This window comes from Hylobates moloch, unplaced genomic scaffold, assembly GCF_009828535.3.
Source record: "Hylobates moloch isolate HMO894 unplaced genomic scaffold, HMol_V3 SCAFFOLD_20, whole genome shotgun sequence".
Classification (NCBI taxonomy): Eukaryota; Metazoa; Chordata; class Mammalia; order Primates; family Hylobatidae; genus Hylobates; species Hylobates moloch.
In genome coordinates, this window is record NW_026652295.1 from 46,036,224 (window position 1) to 46,058,838 (window position 22,615).

Below are 22,615 nucleotides of genomic sequence, written 5' to 3' on the forward strand. Positions count from 1 at the left end.
AGGGTCTGGTTTGCTAAACTGCTAGCATGCTGTCGTTAGTGTCCTGATCTGAGTTGTACCTTATAAGACCAGAGCTCTCACACCTCCTCTGGGCAGCTTCATTCTTGGATGCTGTCCCGTGCTCTGGCTGGACCTTGCTCCATTGGTCAGCCCCCTGAGATCACTTGTCACCACCTACTCCTGGTGTGGCTGCTGTACCCTGTGAAATATCCTAGACCCCTTAGGCAGTGCTCATGGCCCAGTGAAGCCCTGGCTACTCAGCCCCTCTGGGCTCTGGGAGTTGGGTAGCTGCTCAGTCTACATAGGACCAGTCCTCTAGGTAAGTGGGCTCAGTCCAGCTTCCTGTCCATTCCCATAAGCTTCCTCTGATGAGGTCACAGAAGACTTCAAGGAAGAGCTGCTTCTTTCTTCCATCCCCTGCTGCTGCTGTCCAGCCCTGTCACCAAAGGGAGCTAAGTGGAGAAGACCTGCACATAAAAAGTCCCCCCAATAGGGATAAACAAACCAATTACTTCATTTAATTTTTTATGTTTTAATCAATGTGTATATGAGGGTCTCCAATATGTAATGACTCTCCTTAGACCCCAATCTGTGAAGAAATGTTTTTCCCCAGTGAAGGTCATTTCATCTTAAACTTCAGGATCAGCCTTTCCCTAGGCTTTAGGACTGATTTTGACCCTAATCAGAAGGAAGTATAAGAAGTCTTTTTCATTATGAGCTGAGTGATTCACTATCTAATGAAACTCCTTGCTTATTTTTTGATCATGTGCCCCAGTTGTAACAGGGCTTCCACCGTTCTCCTGGAACCAACTTTCCATAGTGTACCAGTCCTAATAGTGACTCTGTGCCATGTATTGATCCTCCTTTCTGATTTTAAGTCCATATAAATCTGGGCCTTCACTTTGCTCCAGTCTTTCCTTTTCCCCAGGGACTGATTCCCAGATCCCTCCCTGACTTGAGTAGGAGTCTGCTCCCACATACCTTAATCACATACTTGCCCGCTTACTAGGAAACCCTGCTTATCTCCTATAGGAGCTCCTTTTTGCACGATATTTGCTTGAAATGCCATCTATTTCTTATTGTATATTTCAAAATACATTTATTCATGCAACATTTATTGAGCATCTTTGCTAGACTTTTAATTGTGAACAAAACCCAGTCCCTGTCTTCAAAGAGATTATAGTCTACAGAAGGAGAGAGACAAATAGGAAATATGAGGAGTAAATAACTGAAAAACATTATTTAACTTGTCAATTTTATCTGCACAGGAATCCTGTGAGGGAGACATTATTATCGCCACTTTAATAGAAGTGGAAAGTGAGACTCAGGTGAAGTCGGTTGGTCTGGGTCACATAGAAAGAGGCAGAGTGAGGTTTAAAACTTTGCTGTCCTAAGCCTAACCCTATGCAATGATGAGTCTAAGTACAGTTTGTCAATATACACAAAAACAATCTGCTGAATTTTGATTGCAATTAAATTGAATTTGTAGGAAGTTAATATCTTTGCACGATTTTTGTCTTTAATTCATTAACATAGTTTACCCTTCTATCTTAGTCTTTTGGTCAATGGGTTTTCTTTAATTTCTCCACGTTTTGTAGTTTTCTCTGTGTCTTGTGTATTTTTCACTTTTAGGTATTTGGTGTTTTTTGATATTTTTGCTATCTTAAAAGTATTCATTTTTAATTGTTTTTCTGTTATGTAGAAAAAATCCCCTTCTTTGTGTATTGCTCCTACATCTAGCAGCCTTGCTAAATTTACTTATATTTTCTAATCTCTTATCTGTAGATTTTTCTATGTATACAATCTAGTGTTAAATGAATAAAGACAGCCCTCTATTTTTGAATACTCACATCTTTATTTTTCTTGTACTACTATTCTTACGTCATTTAATTATCTGAATAAATAATGAATAATTAGGATGTCATAGGACATACTTTTCTCTGACTAATTTCTCAAGTTTCTGTTTTCTTTACTAGATTAAAACTGAGACTTGTTCAGCAATGACCCTTAACTGCTTTACACTCTGCTGTCAGCCAGAGTTAGGAGTGGGTGCCAACAGAGTTGCTAAGAGTTAAATCTGTGTAGCTTTTGGAGAGCTTCCCTCTATGATTAATTTATGAGTAAGGGTTTCATTCTTTTCTCTGTAGCTCACAGAAGTCATGTCTTGTTAGTATTGCCTTGTATTTATTTCTTTTTGCACAAACAACACCTTAAAAATGACACAGAGAGAGAGAGAGAGAGAGAGAGAGACTGAGTTTGTTAAAAAGCTTTTCCAAGCCTTATTTCCCTATTTTGCAGCCAGCACCACCACAATGCCTTGAGAACCTCTCTAGTGTCCCTTCACTATTGTGAGGCTTATGGTGTCACTGTAGTAACTAGAAATTAAGTCATAATTAGCTTTGGATAAATGAAATCCTTGCTTTATTCCTATGGTGAAGAGGCCAGCAGTTATTCCTATGTGGGAGAGGCTCAAAGTAGCACCCAGCTCCCAATTCAGAGAGCCATACTATTACTAATCTTAGTAAATACTTTACTTGAGCTTGTCTTTGGCTGGGTACCAAATGCTGATACTCCACCCCAAATGATAATCCTGATATTCACCCTTTAAGTTTTTATTGTATTTTATTAGTGGAGCAATTGTGGAGAGGCCTAAGATTAAGATTCTTTATATGGCTTAATAGTTCTATTTATCTATTTGGTAGACATTACCTGTATTTAGTAGACTGATAGTCTCAAGCCATGTGCTCATGTGTATAAGAAATAGAATTTTTAAAAATCTCAACTTAATTTTAAACCTTGCTTCACCTTTAGCAAAATTATATATATATGTATAAATTGAGTCCATTCAAAATAAACTCATTTTCTCTAGGCCAATTTCCATCAGTTCAGGATTTGTCCTCCTTACTCCCTCCCTCTCTTTTCTTCCTGAGATTCCATTTAAGCTCTAGGGGCTTGCATAGTTTTGTGTTTCAGCATAAAGGAGGTCACAAATCTTGGGCTGCTGTTTCTATGAGGGCATCTGCCCTGGCTCTGTACCATCTGGTCTTTGGGGATAGTCAGCATTCTGTCCCAGCATCTGCTGAGATTTCTATGAATATATCTAGACAAATGGCTTGTTTTACTTCTTTCTCCTCTTCTCTTTCTCCTAACTTCCGTGTCCTTTTCTCAGGTGTGTGGAGAGGATACAGGTGGTATCTCATGTCTCTCTGAAGTCCTGGGAAACACAGTCAGGTTGCTTATCCCTCTCTGCCCCTAACAGCTCCCACAGCCTTTTCCCCTCTACACCCGCTGCCACTAAAGTGTGTTGAATGTTTGTGAGTCTGTCTGCCATATTCCAAAATCCCAGGTAGGGGTGTGGATAAGTTTCCTCTTTTCTTGGTCCCCCAAACTTATCATCTGCTTTCTCCCTACACTCTCTACCAATGTGGGATCTAACCCCATAGCTCAGGACCTGTCTTAGACACCTTAGCCAGTAGCAAATGATTTTCCTGCTTCTCCATGTCTTCTCTTCCCACAGCCGGGAGAATCCTAACCTATTTTGTGAATGTCAAAACCCATTTTGAATCTGGAAAAAAAATCTTCAAGTATTATTTTAAAACTTTTTGTCTTGTTCACAGACTAATATTTTCAAAAATAAAAAGCTAGGAATTGGATGTTTGAGCCTGGTAATGACAGTAGCTGGAATTGATGTCCACTTCAAATCTATAAGCTCCAGTGGGGTTCAGGAGAAGGTCATGAAATCAAATGGGATTTGTATGTGTGAAACACGTTAATACCTCACATTTGTCTGAATATCAAATCATCTATCCATCCATCCATCCATTCATCCATCCTTTGAATATTCTAGAAAAAAATGTTGATGCTGTTAGACTTCAGCATGTCAGGGCAGAGTATTAAAAAATCAAGACAAGTTAAAAGTTCCAGAACTTACAGTAGCAGTAGTAGACAAAGTAATGGCCCCTGAAGATAGACATGCCCTGAAACCTGAGATTATGTTAGGTTACATGGCAAAGGGGAATGAAGGTTGCAGATGAAATTGAATTCGCTAATTAGCTGACTTTAATGTGGGTAAGATTATCCTGGTTATCCAGGTAGCCCCAATACAATTACAAGTGTTCTTATAAGTGCAAGAGGGAGGCAAGAGAGATATAAAGTTTGCTTTGCTGCTGGCTTTGAGATGGGAGGAAGGAGCTGTGAGCCCAGGAATGCATGCATCCATTAGAAACTGGAAAAGGAAAGGAAAAGCCTTCTTCCCTGGAGCATCCAGAAGGAATGCAGCCCTGCTGACACCTTGGTTTTAGTCCAGTGAGGCCCACTTTTGATTTCTAACCTGCAAAACTGTAAGATAATACACTGTGATTATTTTAAGCCAATAAGTTTTTGGTGATTTGTCACAGCAATGATAAAAAACTAATACAGTAGCTGTGACTATATAGTCATAAATAACTTATTAGACAAATTGACTTAAAACTTGGCTAACAGGGCAGACACAACTGATTTTAATAAACACTTTGGCGCCACCTGGTGGTTGAAATCTTAGAGTGAGTGACAGCTGAAATGACATCTCTCCAAAGCAGAAGTAAAATGCTCCAAGCATGACACTAAGCTTATTGTTTTTGGTTAAATGATTAAAAATAAAAGGTGGAAGGATTGATTTGGGTCACCAGATAATACAATGAAGAAAGAAGCTCAACTTGTAAACATTCAGGAATAAAGCATTTTATGGCAAGGACACATGACAGAAAACATGAAGCCAACAAGACCTGCTTAGGAATCATCATTTGCCAGTGATAGGTGACTTGGGAGAACTTCCACTCCACCCAAACCTTATCTCACAAAGTCTATGAAATCTCCATTCTCTCCATATTAGTTAAGGACAATTACATTTTCTCAGCTGCTATATAAAGTATGATGCAAATGTAGCATTATTTTAACCAAAAAGCACACTTAATCCTCTCCTATACAGAATCTGGACCTGTTCGTGCATCCGTGGCCACTCAAAAGTGCAAGATACCTTGCACCCATTACAATGGCTGCTGTGGAAGGAAAATAAAATCTCGGGACCCCCGAACTCTCCATGCCAAAGGGAAGAATTAAGTTTGGGAACTGAATGGTGCAAAACTGCCTCTTGTTTTGTTTCCAAATAGATAGCTGCAAAGATGCAAGGCAACTTACCTCCCCAGGGGACCTCCCTCACAATTTACTTACGGTGAAATTCCTTGTGGGCTCCAAGATTTTTACTCTCAAACAGAAATTCTGTTGAATTTCACCCTGACAATGTAAATCAACAGCTTATATTCATAGGTAAGGGACAAGGACGAGATTGGAAGTCATCCTTCTGCTTGCCTGAGACAAATGCATATTTGACTGCTTCTTCTACTCTATGTTTACTTTATCTTATGTAGAAACGTAGATTCACTGAGAAGGCCACACAAATGTGTAGTTGACTGTTTCTCCAGCCCCTCTTTTCACATGTAAAATGTGAATTCAGCGAACAGTGATCACAGCCTCAAAAGAATGCAAACGATTACCACTTTTATCTACTGTCCTTTTTCTTTCCTCTTTCCTCTACTGCCTGCTCTTTCCCCTTTAAATACTGAAGTCTCCAAACCTTCTTTGGCAAAAGTATGGGCTGCAGATCCAACTGTGGCTAGTGTCTATTTTTCCCTTGTGCATCCTCAACCTTGGCAAAATAAACCTCGAAATTGATCTAGACTTGCCTCAGTCATTTTTCCTTGATTTTACACCACTATAAAACAAAACATAAAATAACAAGTGTTGAAGAGAATACAGAGAAGTTAGAAACCTTGCGCATTGTTGGTGGGATTGTAAAATGGTGTAATTGCTGTGGAAAACAGTATGGGAATTCTTCAGTAAATTAAAAATAGGATATAGAACTACTATACAATCCAGCCATCCAACTTCTGGATATATATCTGAAAAAATTGAAAGTGGGGTCTCATACCAATTCTCTTTACAACTGGCAAGAGGTAGAAGCAACACACACGTATGGAATATTTTATATATATATATGCATATATAAATATGGAATATTATTCAATCTTAAAAGCAAGGAAAACCTGTCACATGCTGCAACATAGATGAAAATTGAGAAAATTACCCTACGTAAATTGAGCCAATCACAAAACAAATACTACATAATATCACTTACATGAGGTTTAGAAAGTAGTTAGATTCATAGAATGGTGGTTACCAGAGAAGGGGGGAAAAGGGAATTGTTTAATGGATATATAGTTCCAGCACTAAAAGATGAAAAAGTTGTGGAGATCTCTTTCAAAATAATGTAAGTATGCTTAACACTACTGAACTATACACTTAAACATCGTTAAGATAATAAATTTTATAATATGTGTTTATTGACATAATAAAATAAAATGCAAGGTAGTGGAGCATGCACAGGACAGAATGAAGAATGGTGAATCCTCTCTTCTAATGACCATATAGGCCTCTGGCTGAGGCGCCACGAACGTCCCCATCCACTGAACAGGCAGGTTGAAGGCTGTGGCATTTGAACAGGGTCAACATCTGTGAGCCTTCTTCAGATGGTCTCAAGAGCTGCCTCTCTTTTGCAATTTTTATATGGCACAACTACTAAAGCACAGCTTTACCCTTCCATCTTCTAACCTGATTTTCTGCTATTCATTGAAAACGTTCAATTCTCCCATCAGCCATGAGTCACTTCCTCCTGGTATAAAGATGTGTTCACATTATCCCCAGATCTTCCCATCATAATTTTTCAGAACATGTATAACTTTGTACAGCCTCTGAATATAAAACCTGAACTTTATCACATAACCTATTTTTAAGGAAACTTGATAGTACTTGAGCCAACTTAATTCTTTTAGGCCTTTTACCAGCCTGCAATCTTCCTTATGTTGATGCTCTAGAAAGATATTAAGCAGAGGTAGAGTTTGTGCATGAAATAAGACACTACCGGTTTGAATTCTGATTCCACCATTTGCCTGCTGTGTGGCCTTGGATTCCCCAAATTAGTTTAAGAACTGCCTGGTTGGTCCTTTGGATTCAGCTCTTACCCTCTTACAGTTTAATTCCCAATACAATCGCCTAAGTGATGTCATAAAATTGATCCACATTTTGCCTTATGTTTGTGTTTGTGAAGTTGTGTTTAAAGAAATTCTTCCGTACCCTCAGCCTGGAAAGATGTTTCCCTAGATTGAGGTATTTATTCCATCTACGAACGTGGCTTTCAATGGGAGGGATGTTTAGCAGGGTCTGGAGACATTTTGATTGCAAAAATTTGGGTCATGGGTGGGGCTGTTGCGCAGGGCAAAGAAAGAACAAGAATGTGCATTGTTAAGTAAACAAAAAACAAAAACAAGGAGCAGAGTTGTTGTATGTAGCATAGAATATTTTGCATAAGAAAGAAAAAAGCTAGAGTAAACACATATGTACTTGTTTATTAAAAATATATCCACAGGAAGAATAAAGCAGAAAGTGGTAAATGTGGTTACCATTAGGAGCAGGGCAAAGTGGGGGTGAGGCATAGGTTGTACTGAACACACATGCTTATTAGTTTCCTATAGCGCTATAAAAAATTGTCACAAATTTAGTAGCTTAAAGCAACACACATTTATTATATTACAGTTCTGGAGGTCAAAAGTTTAAAATGGGTCTCCCTGGGCTAAAATCCAAGTGTCAGCAGGGCTATGTCAGCGGGGCTGTGTTCCTTTCTGGAGCTTCTAGGGCAGCATACACTTGCTTGCCTTGTCCGGCTTCCAGACGCAGCCCACATGTCTTGGCACTGCTCTGCCATCTTCAAAGCCAGCAAGGATGCACTGAGTCCTTCTCACACTGAGTCCTTCTCACACTGAGTCATTTCGACCTCCTTTTCTGTAGTCAATCTTCCTCTACCTCACTCTTCTGAGTACCTTTTCTACTTTTTTTTTTTTTTTTTTTCCAGACAGAGTCTTGCTCTGTCGCCCAGGCTGGAGTGCAGTGGCATGATCGCGGCTCACAGCAACCTCCACCTCCCGGATTCAAGCAATTCTCCTGCCTTAGCCTCTCGGGTAGCTGGGACTACAGGCACACACTGCCATGCCTGGCTAATTTTTATATTTTTAGTAGAGACGAGGTTTCACCATATTGGCCAGGCTGGTCTTGAACCCCTGACCTCGTGATCTGCCTGCCTCGGCCTCCCAAAGTGCTGGGATTACAGGAGTGAGCCACCATGCCAGCCTCTACTTTTAAGGATTCTTATAATGACACTGGGCCCACCCAGATAATGAAAGATGACTTCTGCATGTCAAAATCCTTAATCACATATACAAACTCTCTTTTCCAGGTAAGGTAACGTAGTCACAGATTCTGGGGAGTAAGATATGGACATCTTGGGGGCTGGGGCAAGGTTTGGTCACTTTTCTTCTTTCCACAGCATGGAAATGATATTACAATGTTTTTACATTTTAACCATGTAAAATGAACACATCAAGAAGAAACTAAACATGAAAATTATATATTTCAACAACATTTTAGGCTGAGTGTGGTGGCTCACGCCTGTAATCCCAGCACATTGGGAGGCCAAGGTGGGTGGATCACAAGGTCAGGAGATTGAGACCATCCTGGCTAACACGGTGAAACCCCGTCTCTACTAGAAATACAAAAAAAAAAAAAAAAAATTAGCTGGGCATGGTGGCAGGCGCCTGTAGTCCCAGCTACTTGGGAGGCTGAGGCAGGAGAATGGTGTGAACCTGGGAGGCGGAGCTTGCAGTGAGCCGAGATAGTGCCACTGCACTCCAGCCTGGGCGATAGAGAGAGACTCCATCTCAAAAAAAAAAAAAAAAAAAAAAAAAACACATTTTGTATGATTGTATGCACTTAGTCCTCAATACAACATATGAGGCAGTGCTGTTATGTACAGGAAGCTAAAGACCTTTGCTATTTCATAATTTGTCCAAATAGTAAAGCCAGTTGGTAGCAGAATTATGATTCAAACTCAGTTTGTTATAACTCTGGAATATTTCCCAAGGTCACTTTAAACTCACTAGCATTGAAACACCTAACTGGTCTTCTTTCCATTACTTCACAGCTGCCCACAGTCAGCTGTCATGGCCACCCAAGTCAAGTCTTTCCTTCACTGTGATCTGTTGTGTATATTAATAATAGTAAAATCGGTACTGACAAACTGTTATGAAATGTCCTTTTCAAATTCTTTTAGAAGCTCCTTGCAGCTAGGAAAAATTAATGAGTTGAGATGTAAAATTTCCCATAGCTGTGATCTAGTACCCAAGGGTCAGGGCTGGCTTTGCAGAGGATCAGCTCTGGTAACAGGTAGAAAGCCAGAGTCATTGAACATAGATGCTGGTGGTGAGCAGCAGTGACGGTGGGAGTCTGTGGAAGTTCTCTTCCATTTGCTTCTATTTTCTCAGAGAAATAGAAGATCATTGGCTGAGAATAAGAATGGGGGAGGAAGTGTGGAATTTCAGAGGGGAAGAGAATGTGTGGAATAGTCACTTTGGAAAGTAGGGTATCTTATGACTGCTGGGCAGCATAAAGAGGCCACTTGATTTAGTGGTCACAAATTTAAAGAGACTGTAGGCAGAGAAGGTGCTGATTTGGATTTAACCAAGTTTGTGGTTTGCCAAGGAAGTGGGAGCAAATGAGAGAGGATAAGGGCATAAAGGGTGCATGCAAAGGTTGACTATGGAGTTTCAGCCGTGTAAAGAGGGGAGTGAAACCATCAAGGAACTAAGGAACAGTGAACAGTAAAGGGATTTAAGAATTGATGAATATTGGTTGTCAGTGTGGTGGAAAGACAGTTGGCATAAGGTATTAGAGGGAGTGAGCTGCAGTTGGAAGGCAGCTGGCAGAGAGTGGGATGTACACACCTGAGGCTGTGAAGGGCGTGCAGCTCTGTAAAGGGTGGTAATGATGAGGTCTTAGAGTATGACCATGGGGGTAGTCCAGGCGTTAAAAGTCTCAGTTACATGTATATTGAAATGACTAAGGATTAGCACCAAAATAGTATGAAGTGACAGTGAACCAAGAGTTCCCATGGAAAACAAGGAGGCAGAGACAGAACTTGGGGGCAGCAGATGACAGTTACAGTGACATTCAGAACTGAAGGAAAGAGAACAGCCCAAAAGCAGCAATGGAGGTTGTGGGCAGGCAAGGAGGACACTTAGTCTTTTCCAGGTCTGGGGGAAGATCAGCCACTGCTAGAGCGGGCTGCAGGGAATGTAATGTTGGATTTAGCCAAGTTTGTGGTTTGCCAAGGAAGTGGGAGCAAATGAGAGAGGGTTAAGGGCAAAAGGGTACATGCAAAGGATTAACTATGGAGTTTCAGCTGCATAAGGAGGGGAGTGAAACCACCAAGAAGGGCGGGAGCAGTGGACAGCAACAAGATTTAAGAATCAATGAATCATGGGTGTCAGTGGGGTGGAAAGACTCCTGAGGACCTGATTTCTGTTTGAAGAACAAGAAAGTGAGAGAACATTCAAAGAAGAGATGACAATAAGGGGGATTTGTCCTCTGTGATTTGCTAGGAATCCAAATAGCACAATGGAAGGATCTCAGAATTGGGGGAAAGGTGGAAGAGGTGGACGGAATGGGGATGAGCAGACCCTCACAATGTGGGAGATTAGGGGTGGCCTTGCAGTTTGGGGCTTTTGAGGTGGTTTTCCTAAACAGGAATAAAGTGAATAATGTGGATCCAAAGGAGAGGGTGGGGTGAGGCTCTGACCAGAGGGGGCCAGAGAGGGTGAGTTTCTAGAGCCCCCTCTTTACACTGATGCTGGGGGTAGGTAGGGTTGTAGACCAATGGAAGATGTGTTCTTAGACCAAGTATACTAGTTCCCTCTTCCTCTGTGGGGCAGTGGGGTTTACCCCAAGGGTGTCTGTTTCCCTTGACCCCATTGTTGATGTCTTGGGAGATCTCTGGAGAAGCAGGTTGGTTGCACCTGTCTTTATTCAGAATGATGCGGGTTGAGGGCATCATCTTGTTTCCACAACAGAAAAGTATGAAATTGAAATAGCAACACTACAGAAAACAGTTGAGTTCCCTTAGAAAGGGCAAACCAAACTGATGGCATCTGCAGAAAAAGACAAACATTTGCATTACTGTCATATGAAGCATTCAGAGGCACTGAGGATAATAGAATCGTGAGTTCTTTCAGTAAATTGATATTCATTGCCCATCTACTATGTGCCTAACACTGTTCAGGGTGCCACAAGACATGCAACAAGGCAGTGAAACACAGTGTGTGTCCTTCAAGCAGACTCAGTTAAAAAACAGTGGAAAGTATTTGATATAAAGCCAGTGCTGTCCCAAGGAACACAGGCTATGGTGGAAGCTGTTGAAATCTATCTTCTGTTGATCTAGAATTTGATTTTCATAAAGCATTAGCAAATCAAAAGCCAAAAACAAAACTGCAAACACAAGAGATTGATTTGTTTCCTTGTATTGTTTTCTTGTAGGCACCTTGGATTTTTAAATTTATTACTTTTTAAACACAGATTACATATATGCTGCAACCAGAAATGCCAGCATCCCATGATGGAAATTTTCTTTGCATTCTTGAGAGGACTATATTGAGAATTGAGTATCTATATTTTATATTTCATTTTATTGATAATTGGAAATAGCTGAGAAGTGATAGATCAAGGATTTGAATTCATTGATTCTAAAGCCCATATGACCATATGATTTCACCTTTTATGCGCTCTTTTTCTTCCCATCTCGGTCTCGCCCTGTCCTGCCTTCTCTCTTGGTACCAGTTATACTGCTGAATCACTATCAGTGATAGGGACTCAGGTGGGTGGGTCATCCAGAAATGATTGTCCTATTTTAAGAACAAATTAAAAGTTGCCTCAGTTGGTGGTGTCTAACTCTTCAACTTAAAAGAGAGAAAATATTAATAGGAATCAACTCTGCTTATTTAACAGGTCAAGCTGGTCTCTGTTGTCCATGGGGACACTTCAGGAGAAGCCGATTAACATTGAGATGTGTGGAAACAGGATCAATAATTTTCAGTAACTGAGGAAGATTACCAGAAGCCAAGGTGGCCTTTAACAGAGACTGTGCAGCTCTGAGCCCAGGACTGTTGAGCACTTGGCAGGCAATGGAGAAAGTCTAATTGTGGCTGACGATGAGTCATTTTACACTATTGTCACACCTCCTTTCTCCACGTTCCATTTTAGGAACAGTATAACTTTCCCAGCCAGAAATTGTCTAATTTAAACCCTGACTCTTACCTGTGTGAATCAAAATGACTCAGAAAGTACAAATAAAATACCCCTGAGGAGTCAGTGGTTGTTTCATTTTTCTCATAGCTTCTCTTCTCAGAATTGAGGCCTGTATCTTCCATGTGTATAGAAGAAACAGAAGGGCCAGAGGATTGAATCTGGGTGGCAGGAAAAGAAGAAGAAGTCTCACAGGACTAGAAGTTAGAGCATTTTTCCTGACATGAGGATATAGGGTAGATTTATGGCCAAAGTCTTAACTATATGAAAAACAGAGTAGTAATTTTTTTAAAAGGAGAGAGAACTGCTGCTTTTTAAATACAATTAAAACATGGATAAACAAAAAAGAGGGTGCATATATGTGTGTTTGCCTATATATATATAAACATGCATAGACACACATGTATACATATACATTTTAGTCCTGTATCTTCAGATTCTCTCCCCCATTCATTCTTATGCCTTTTAAGAAATAATCATGGCATAGACTCTAAAAAGAAGACGTAATTCACAAAAGCATGGGACATTGGCCTATGAAATGAAGAAAAATTAGCACTGAATATTTAGACAATTCACACAGCATCAAAGATATTGGTTAGAAAAATAAAAATTACCATCTAGAGGATAACCTCATCATACATTTTGTTATATTTTCTATTAATTGTCATTTTATTCTTATCCAGGCATTAAAAAATGCAATTGAGGATGTACTGCATGTATAAATTGAAAATATTTCATACATAATTTACATGCTGCATAATTTATGCAGCCACACCCTTATCAGTGGATAGTTATGCTATTTTCATTTTTTGTTATTATAAATAGTACCAGGATGAGCATTGTGCAAGTTAATCATCATTTGTTTGTAATTGAGTCCTAGAAGTGGTATGACTGGGTCGAATGCTGAACACATTTTCAGTCTATTGACAAATGTTGCAATTTTTTCCAAGGAACTTACCACTAGCTGGGCAGAATACCACATCATCCACTATGGAATTTGAGTGGAATTAGTGTTGAAAGATGTATTGTTGCTGTAAAAAGTTACCACAAACTTAGTAGCTTCAATCAACACAAATGTATTATCTTACACTTTAGGTGTCAGAAGTCCTAAAATCAAGATGCTAGCAGGGCTGCATTCCTTCTGGATTCTTTAGGGGAAAATTGTTTCCTTGTTTTTTCCAGTATCTGGAAACTACTTGCATTCCTTGGCTGGTGGTCCCTTCACTCATCTGCAAAGTCAGCAGTATAGCATCTTCAAATCTCTTTCTTGCTCTTTAATCTCTCCTTCCATCAGCACATCTTCTTGTCCTTCTAACCTGCCTGTCTCTATCGTTTAAAGAGCCTTGTAATTACATTGGTTTTACCTGGATAATTCAGGATACACTTCCCATCTCAATGTCCTTAATCTAATGACATCTACAAAGTCTCTTTTGCCATGTAAGGTAATACATTTACAGGATCTGGGAATTAGGAAATGGACATATTTGGGAAGCCATTTTCCAGCTGACTATAATAGAAAAAACATAATTTGACTCTGTATCCTATCTTCATGACTTGCTAGTTCAGAAAAGTTTCATCAGTATTTTTTTTATGGTTGAAGAAATAAAGCAGATGGAAATATGTTTATTGACCAGGTGCTGAGGAAACCGAGGCCCAGTGAGGTCATGAAACTTCTCCAAAGTCAAGTGGCTGAAAGGTGACAGGTCTGTCTGACTTCCAAGTTCATTATCTTTTTTGTTATTTATTTGTTTTTGGTTATATTATTTTCTATTTAAAAGCTAATGCTATCAATACCTACAAGGTGTAACAAGTCTCTGACTTTAAAAAGTCAGCTGCTAATTCTATAATGTCATTATTGTTATAGAAGTAGCCTGTATTCATGTCAGTAATGTTGTGAGAGGGAGTCCAGGCATGCTGCTTTCCTGCAAGGCTTCAGTGACACCATAAGTGGCTGCTAGACTCTCTCTCTATATATTTCAGCATATTTATCTTTATAAATCATATAGCTTTCAAGATTTGTTTACATTTAAACTTCTAGAAGAAATCTGTATTAGATTTTTGAAATCAGATTTTAATGGGCTTCATGTGTCAGGAACAGCAGTGTTTTGTAATCTCTTTTCTTCTTTTTTTTTTTTTATTGTACTTTAAGTTCTAGGGTACATGTGCACAACATGCAGGTTTGTTACATATGTATACATGTGGCATGTTGGTGTGCTGCACCCGTTAACTCATCATTTACATTAGGTATATCTCTTAATGCTATCCCTCCCCTCTCCCCCCACCCCACGACAGGCCCTGGTGTGTGGTGTTCCCTACCCTGTATCCAAGTGTTCTCATTGTTCATTTCCCACCTATGAGTGAGAACATGCGGTGTTTGGTTTTCTGTCCTTCCGATAGTTTCCTCAGAATGATGGTTTCTAGCTTCATCCATGTCCCTACAAAGGACATGAACTCATCCTTTTTTATGGCCGCATAGTATTCCATGGTGTATATGTGCCACATTTTCTTAATCCAGTGTATCATTGATGGACATTTGGCTTGGTTCCAAGTCTTTGCTGTGTGAATAGTGCCACAATAAACATATGTCTGCATGTGTCTTTATAGCAGAATGATTTATAATCCTTTGGGTATCATACCATTAGCTATCTCTGTGAAAGTATGAGTCCATGTCTGTATGCACTCGATGGAGCATCCTTTTAGAAAACCTCACAGAGATTTTAATAAGGTCAGTCAACCTACCCCTATCATCTCAGAGCATCAAAGACAAAAATTAATACTCAGCCATGACTTTAAGTAAGTATGTTTCAGAGAAAATACATGAATAAAGATCACTAGTGCTTTGAATGAGGTGAAATGATTAGGTTTTATATTTGATTCTGTAGATCTGTGAATTGGGCAATGCTTGCTAAAACTAATTCATACTATTTATATTAACTTCATTATTCCACGCTCTGTTAACTCTTTGGTATATGATTCCCAGTTCCATCAGTCTACCTGTGATGACTGGTTATTCACTGAGCTCTGACCTGACGCTCACCTCTGTGCCTAACTCCAGACCTCAGTGGCCGTGATAAATAAGAGATATGCTGGCCCGCTGGCCCACAGGCCCCTGTGCTTACACTCTCCCAGTACAGGAGGCCAGTGGCTGGACAATGCTCTCCATAGCTTTCAAGTAGGCCTCCTACTTTCATGAATTAAAAAAAAAAAAAATCAATGAATCTGAGAGGAGGCACTAGCCATTGGGTTGAGAATAACGATGTTCATTAACCTGCAGGACATTTTGGTCATTACATATGAAGATACAAGCCATCCCACCAACCTAGGTAAGAAGAAATGAAATTAAGAATGATTGATTGAGAAACATAGCTAACAGGTTATATTATGGGATCTTGACAATGAAGAAGGTAAAAAGTGTAATATTTTTAAACCTATTTTTAATTGCTTTCCTTCATGAATGACTGCGCTATTCCACAAAGGATTTGAGACTGCTTAAAGGAAGAAGACAATAAAAAAGATTAAGACTAGAACAAATACTGGTAAAACAGTAAGGTCAGACAGAGGGAAATTTAGAGAACTGAGGAATCTACATTCTTCATCATCCTGTAGTTTTGAGGAGCAAACCCACTGTGGAGAAGAAAAGTGCTCTGTGGTTCTTGCTACAGAGACTCTCTTCCAGCGTGTTTAATGGGAGTGTGGTGCTGTGTGGAAGAGTTTACAGGTAATTCACTTTACCCTCCCTAGCAAGCCAATTTAGTCTTTACTCCTTAAATAAATATAGCTTTTTGAGGTCTTCCTGCTTATTATCCTTTTTACTTCTAATATTGAACTTTTTGATTACTGCAAGTGATTTTTTTTTTTTAGTGTCCAATTAAGAGTTTAGGCTACTAGGGACTTTTAGAGCACAGTTCTTCTAAATCAGCCAACTGGTGGACAATATTCACACATTCTTAGTCTTTCCGAAACAAGTACTGAACGTGCAAATATAAAGCAAAGTGCCAGTTTCTATAATGGCTTGTTTTCTATCTTATTTCTACATGTATTGAACCCAAATAACCTGAATGGTTCATTTTTTTTTCCTCCTAAAAGTAGCTTCTCTTTTATTTTATTTTAAAAAAAGAAAAAGTAAAAGAAAAGAAATCCCTTTTGAATATCCACTAATTGTCCTGGAAATTAAGAAAAAATATATTTTATCTATTTATGAATCATGATTGTTAATTTGATAATGGTGTTCTTACAAAGTAAATCCCATTATTCTATTCCCGTGGTAGAAAGTTCTGGGTTTTGTGGGTAAATACTGCAATACAGAATTCCCACCATTGTGAATAAAAAATTAAGTTGAGTCTTAAAAATGGTCTCATTGGAAGTTTCAAATTACATTGTTATTCATCAAGCTATAGTGTCTATTTTTTTGTTATTCAGAAATACTACAAGAGGAAGACCTCATTTTTCTAAACTAATAAAAATCATGTTTAAAAATAGTCTTTAACCATTTTATTGACAATAATATCTAAAATAACCTAAGGTCCTTTCACATAATATTTATTTATTCATTTAGAGATGGAGTTTCACTCTTGTTGTCTAGGCTGGACTGCAATGGAGCAATCTCAGCTCATTGCAACCTCTGCCTCCCGGGTTCAAGCAATTCTCCTGCTTTAGCCTCCTGAGTAGCTGAGAATACAGGCATGCACCATCACACCTGGCTAATTTTGTATTTTTAATAGAGATGGGGTTTCTCCATGTTGGTCAGGCTGGTCTCCAAATCCTGACCTCAGGTGATCCTACCCGCTTGGCCTCCCAAAGTGCTGGGATTACAGGCATGAGCCACAGCGCCCAGCCTATTTATTTTTAAAATATATATTGTTAACACATGTATAGGTCTCTATATTATTGAGTGCTATGATTTTATGCAATATTTATTTCTTATATGTAGCTTTACATTCGTCACACTTGACATTTCAACCACTGTATAAGATAAATCCAGCTGACATATTTTTGTTTGCTTGAGTGTTATATTGACATTGGCGATTACACTTTGAGTAATTTCAGTTCTTTGAAAATTATTAAAACTAGCTTTAGGGACCAGCATATGATAAATTTTGATAAATGTTCCATGTGCACGTGAAAATATGTATATTATGTAGTTGTAGAGTACCGTGGTTTATAAATGTCAATTAAGTCACGTCAATCATTCTTGCTGTTGAAATCTTCTATATTAGTACAATCCAATAGAAATATAATGCTAACTACATATGTAATTCTTATTTTAAAATTTTCTAGTAGCTCACATTATAAAGTAAAAAATAGGTAAAATTAATTTGTCATATATTTATTTAACACAATACATCCAAAACATTTTCATTTCAAAGTGTGATTAGTATAAAATCATTAATGAAATTTTTTCATATTTAGCCTTCAATATTTGATACATAATTTATATATACAGCACATCTCAATGCAGGTACTAATATTTGTTTTTTTTGAGATGGAATTTTGCTCTTGTGCCCAGGCTGGAGTGCAATGGCAGGTACTAACTTTTGACCTGTGTTTAGATCTCATAAAATTTACTGTTGAAAAAGTAGATTCACAGACTCACATATCCAGGTTGTTCCAACCAGTCTTAAATGTTTTTAGTACCCGAATCAAGTGGCAAAAATGTCGTTTAAAAAAATTCACATCAACATTGAGAAAATAGATTTATCTGTTTTAGAAAACTTGATTTGACTTTGAAGGGAAAGCATATAATTTTCAAAAGTTGGCCGGGAGCGGTGGCTCAGGCATGTAATCCCAGCGCTTTGGGAGGCCAAGGCAGGTGGATCACGAGGTTAGGAGATCGAGACCATTCTGGCTAGCACAGTGAAACCCCGTCTCTACTAAAAATACAAAAAATTAGTCAGGCGTGGTAGCAGGTGCCTGTAGTCCCAGCTATTTGGGAGGCTGAGGCAGGAGAATCATTTGAACCTGGGAGGCAGAGGTTGCAGTGAGCGGAGATTGCGCCACTGCACTCCAGCCTGGAGGACAGAGTGAGACTCTGTCTCAAAAAACAAAAAAAGTCATCTATACAAGTTAAGTAAATTTACTAAATTTTTTTACATTGTATCATAAAATAGAATTTATTGTAATAGAATCCTGTAAAATATATGAGTTACCATTTCACAAAGTAGAAATAAAGTCTGGTCAAAGAACTTATGCTTTAAATAATTAAAAACAAAACTGAAGGACAAGACAGGGTATTCTTGTTCTAAAGGGTATTCATAAAATAAAAATAAGTACAAAAATAACTCATAATAGTAGCTACACAAACTACCATATACAAGTTAATATCAGTTTCAAAGGGGTATTATGAAAAGTGAAAGCAATTTAAAATTTATCAGTATCAAGAAAGCCTTACCTAAATTTCCTGTAGTGTTTGTTACCAATTTACGTATTTTCAATTACAACTGAAATCTTCTATATATTGATTCATGTTATGAAAATGTATGAAAATCATCATTATTGATTTGTAGCATAAAAAAATTCATTGTCAGTATAAATTCGCACACTTGTCTAGGCAGGTTACAATAGCTTTTTCTGTCCTTGGAACTTGAAAATTTAGCTCCTTCATATGCAGTGTGATACCAGTCAGTAAACACAAATCAAACTATTTTTTTTCCCTTTGATTATTGAATATTTGATAGGCATTCCTTTGGTTTCAAAAATTTCTAGAATTGAACTTAACATTGCAATAAATGTCTGTAAAACTTTTCCACAACTCAACCAACAACAATTGGCAAAGAACACAAGACAATTACATTCATTGTCTTTTATTTCTTTTAATCGTTCCATAAATTGATGATTCATAACATTTATATTTACGTACTGAAGAATTTTACAGTATGCATGACACTCTTCATAGAGACTGTTTCAGAAAGATGAGCACAAATATTTTCAATAAGTATCACATATTGGAATGAAGTAAGAGGAAAACTTGAGTCTGTGGTTTCGTATTCTAGTAAACCTAGAGTTTTGATTGAAAATAACCGAAGCACCATCTGTTGTGATAGAAACCATTTTTTTCGTGTCTAGTTGAAATTCTTTGGCAGATGTGAAAGATTGAAGAATATCCATGCCAAAAGTTCAAATTTTTAGGTTGCAAATGTACACCATTTTTTTTTTTTTGTAAATTGGAACATCAAAGACACTGTATACTCCAAATATTAATTGGGCAGGGTCTGTTATGTGGTATGACTCAAGTAAAGCTAAAGAAAATTACTTGCAATTTTTCAAATTTTCAGTCAATTAATCTTTGATTTTTTAGAAAAATTTCATAACCTATGATCAATGGTTTAGTGGCTCAACAAAGATATTTACAAGATTATCGAATGTAAAATATCTTTTTTTACCTTCCTCAGAACTTTCTATCAAAATTTTTATTTCTAAAATTAGAATTTACTTTCTCATATCTCTATCTAAAAATGGTTTTCTATTTTATGCAAAATTCAAGGAGTTTTGTAGGTGGACTAAGTTATAAGGCTGGATCATGTTATATATTGTTTAACTTTTTAAAATCGGACATTCAATCCTGATTCCGGGAGAACAGTGTTGCCAGTTTTTCTTTGACTACTGAGGGCGAACTTCTTACATAGAGATAAAGATGTATAAATATTCTTCACTTCAATCCTTAAAAATATTTTTACACAACAAACAAACAGCTTTTTTTGCTTTGCTTTGTCATAGAAAAGTAAAACTGCCATTCATTGTACAATGTGCAGCATTCTTTTGTTCAGTCTTCTTAAAAAGTTGTTCCATTAGCTTTGGGATGCCAAGGCAGGTGGATCACGAGGTCAGGAGCTCAACACCAGCCTGGCCAAGGTGGTGAAACCCTGTCCCTACTAAAAACACAAAAAGTACCCGGGCGTGGTGGCAGGCACCTGTAATCCCAGCTACTCGGGAGGCCGAGACAGAGAATTGCTTGAACGTAGGAGGTGGAGGTTGCAGTGAGCTGAGATCGCATCACTGCACTCCAGCCTGGTCCACAGAGCGAGACTCCGTCTCAAAAAACAAAAAAAAGGTATTGTATTGGTTATAGTACCAATTTTCGCATCTCTACTCATTTCTGCATCTTTCTTGTTATGCCAGAGTCAGATTGGAAAGTAAGTCATGATATACGGGATTAAATAACCTCATCTGATGAGAATTTATGGTTTGTGGGGCATGACTCCCCAGACCCCTTAGATAGGAATCTGAGCAAGATTAAAAAAAAAAAAAAGAATTAGAGCTTAGTCCTCAATAATGAAAGTGAAATGAAGCCCTACCAAAAGAATAAAATTGTGGTTAACGATAAAATTTTACAGTGCTTCGGTTTAAAAATTTTAAACTAAATTAATTAAAATTATATACGAAATAAAAAATTCTATTATCCATTTGCATTAGCCACATTTTAAGTGCTTAATAGTGAGTCCCATTTGCCTAGTGGCTTTCATATTGAATGACACAGTATACCCTCATTAATTTTTTGCTTTGTTTTATTAAAAATAGAAAAATATGTTAAGATCTCCTACTATGATTGGGAAACTATTCCTCTTTTTAATCCTATCAACTTTATATATTTGAAGCTATGTTAGTGGGCATGGACATTTCAAGAATTGTTTTATCTTCCTGGTGTATTGCCTTTTCTTGTTTTGTTTTGTTTTGTTTTGTTGAGGCAAAGTCTCGCTCTGTCGCCCAAGCTGGAGTTTGGTGGCGTGATCTCCTCTCACTGCAACCTCCACCTCCCGGGTTCAAGTGGTTGCCCAACTAATTTTTGTATTTTTAGTACAGACAGGGTTTAGCCGTGTTGGCAAGGCTGGTCTCGAACTCCTGGCCTCAAGGGAACCCCCCCCCCCTTGGCCTCCTAAAGTGCTGGGATTATAGGCATGAGCCACCATGCCAGGCCAGTGTACTGCCTTTTTAGCATTCCAAAATGTCCCTCTTAATATCTAGTAGTAGTCTTATGTCTACTTTGACTCATATTAAAATAACTATATCGGTTTTCTTTTGGTTTTGTTTCCATTATATACCAAGGTATGTTGTACATTTTTAACAATCAGGTCTCTAGGAATAAGAAGCACTGAAATGTGGTGTTTGCCACCTTCCATGATGTAGCCACTCTTACCAGGAATGATTTCAAGCTTCTAGCATGACATTAATTGGCTCACAATATTTCCAAAAATGTGATCACTGATGCTCATGAGCTAGTGTGAGTCGGTTTCAACACCTCACTGATCATATACTTTTTTCTATCAACCTCTATGTGTCCTTATATTTAAGGTGGTGGTGGTGGGGGCTTTTGAAAGGAGCATATGATTTTTTTTCCCCAGTCTTACAGTGTTTCTCATTTAATTATAATATGATACCTTTTACATTTAATGTCATCATTGAAATATTTGGGTTTACACTTATTTTGCTATTTGTTTTATATCTGTCTCATCTACTTTATAATAAAAAATGAATCAATTTTATTATATAATTTAGCCCTTCAATGATCTTAGTTATATACCTTCTTTTATCATTTCTTAGAGATTAAAATATTCATCTTTGACTTATTACAGTTCACCCTGAGATTAAAATACTCATCCTTGACTTATTACAGTTCACCACAAGTCACTATTTCTGCCACTTCCTGAACAATGTTAGTACCTTGGGATGCTTTAACTTCATTTACCTCCCTTTTGCCCTTTTTTGGTTGCCCTTTTTATCATATCTTAATATTCTATATATTTCGTTTTGTTATTTTTATTTTTTTGCAGCAGTTGCCAGCATTTAACAAACCTCCCTCCATGTGGCTTCACACCACCAACCCCACTCCAACACCCTTTAATCCTCTCCTGAGTTCTTCTTCTGAAGAATTTGGCCTTCACAATGACAGGATGCTTTGGGAGCTTTCCCTTTCCCAGAACTTTGTAGTAATTACCACATCAATGATGGGAGAGCCCCAGTCTTGTTTTTAGCAGCATTCACCTGTGTCTGCTCACTGACCAAAGTCCACAATTTATTGTGATTGGCAGTTGAGCAGGAGCTCTGGTTCCTCTCTAAGTGGTAATCCTCATACCAACTTTCCAAAGTAGCCAGGGTGATATTTATCAAAGTTTATCCTGTGGTGATGCATGCCACCAGCATTCTACTGCCTCCTGAGTGCTTCTGGTGCTTGCTGATGAGGCTCTGGCTGTGGCTCATGTGGCCCCAAAGTTTCTGGGTCTTTCTCATTCCGGATGGCATGTCAGCAACTGAGACAACATAGAGAGACTCTATATATTTTTAAGTCCAGTAGGCATTTTTATTATTGTTTTATAAGATAAAATTTATTTAGCTTTAACCCCGTATTTACCTTTTCCATTGCTCTTTACTCTTCAATGTCTGTGCCTTTCTCTGTAGTTATATT

General features: G+C 38.2%; 1 pseudogene; it reads right to left on the reverse strand.

Annotated features, from left to right (window-relative positions):
- Positions 1-315: 315 nt before the first annotated feature.
- LOC116459804 (large ribosomal subunit protein uL15-like) lies at positions 316-22,452 on the reverse strand (annotated as a pseudogene).
- Positions 22,453-22,615: the final 163 nt, after the last annotated feature.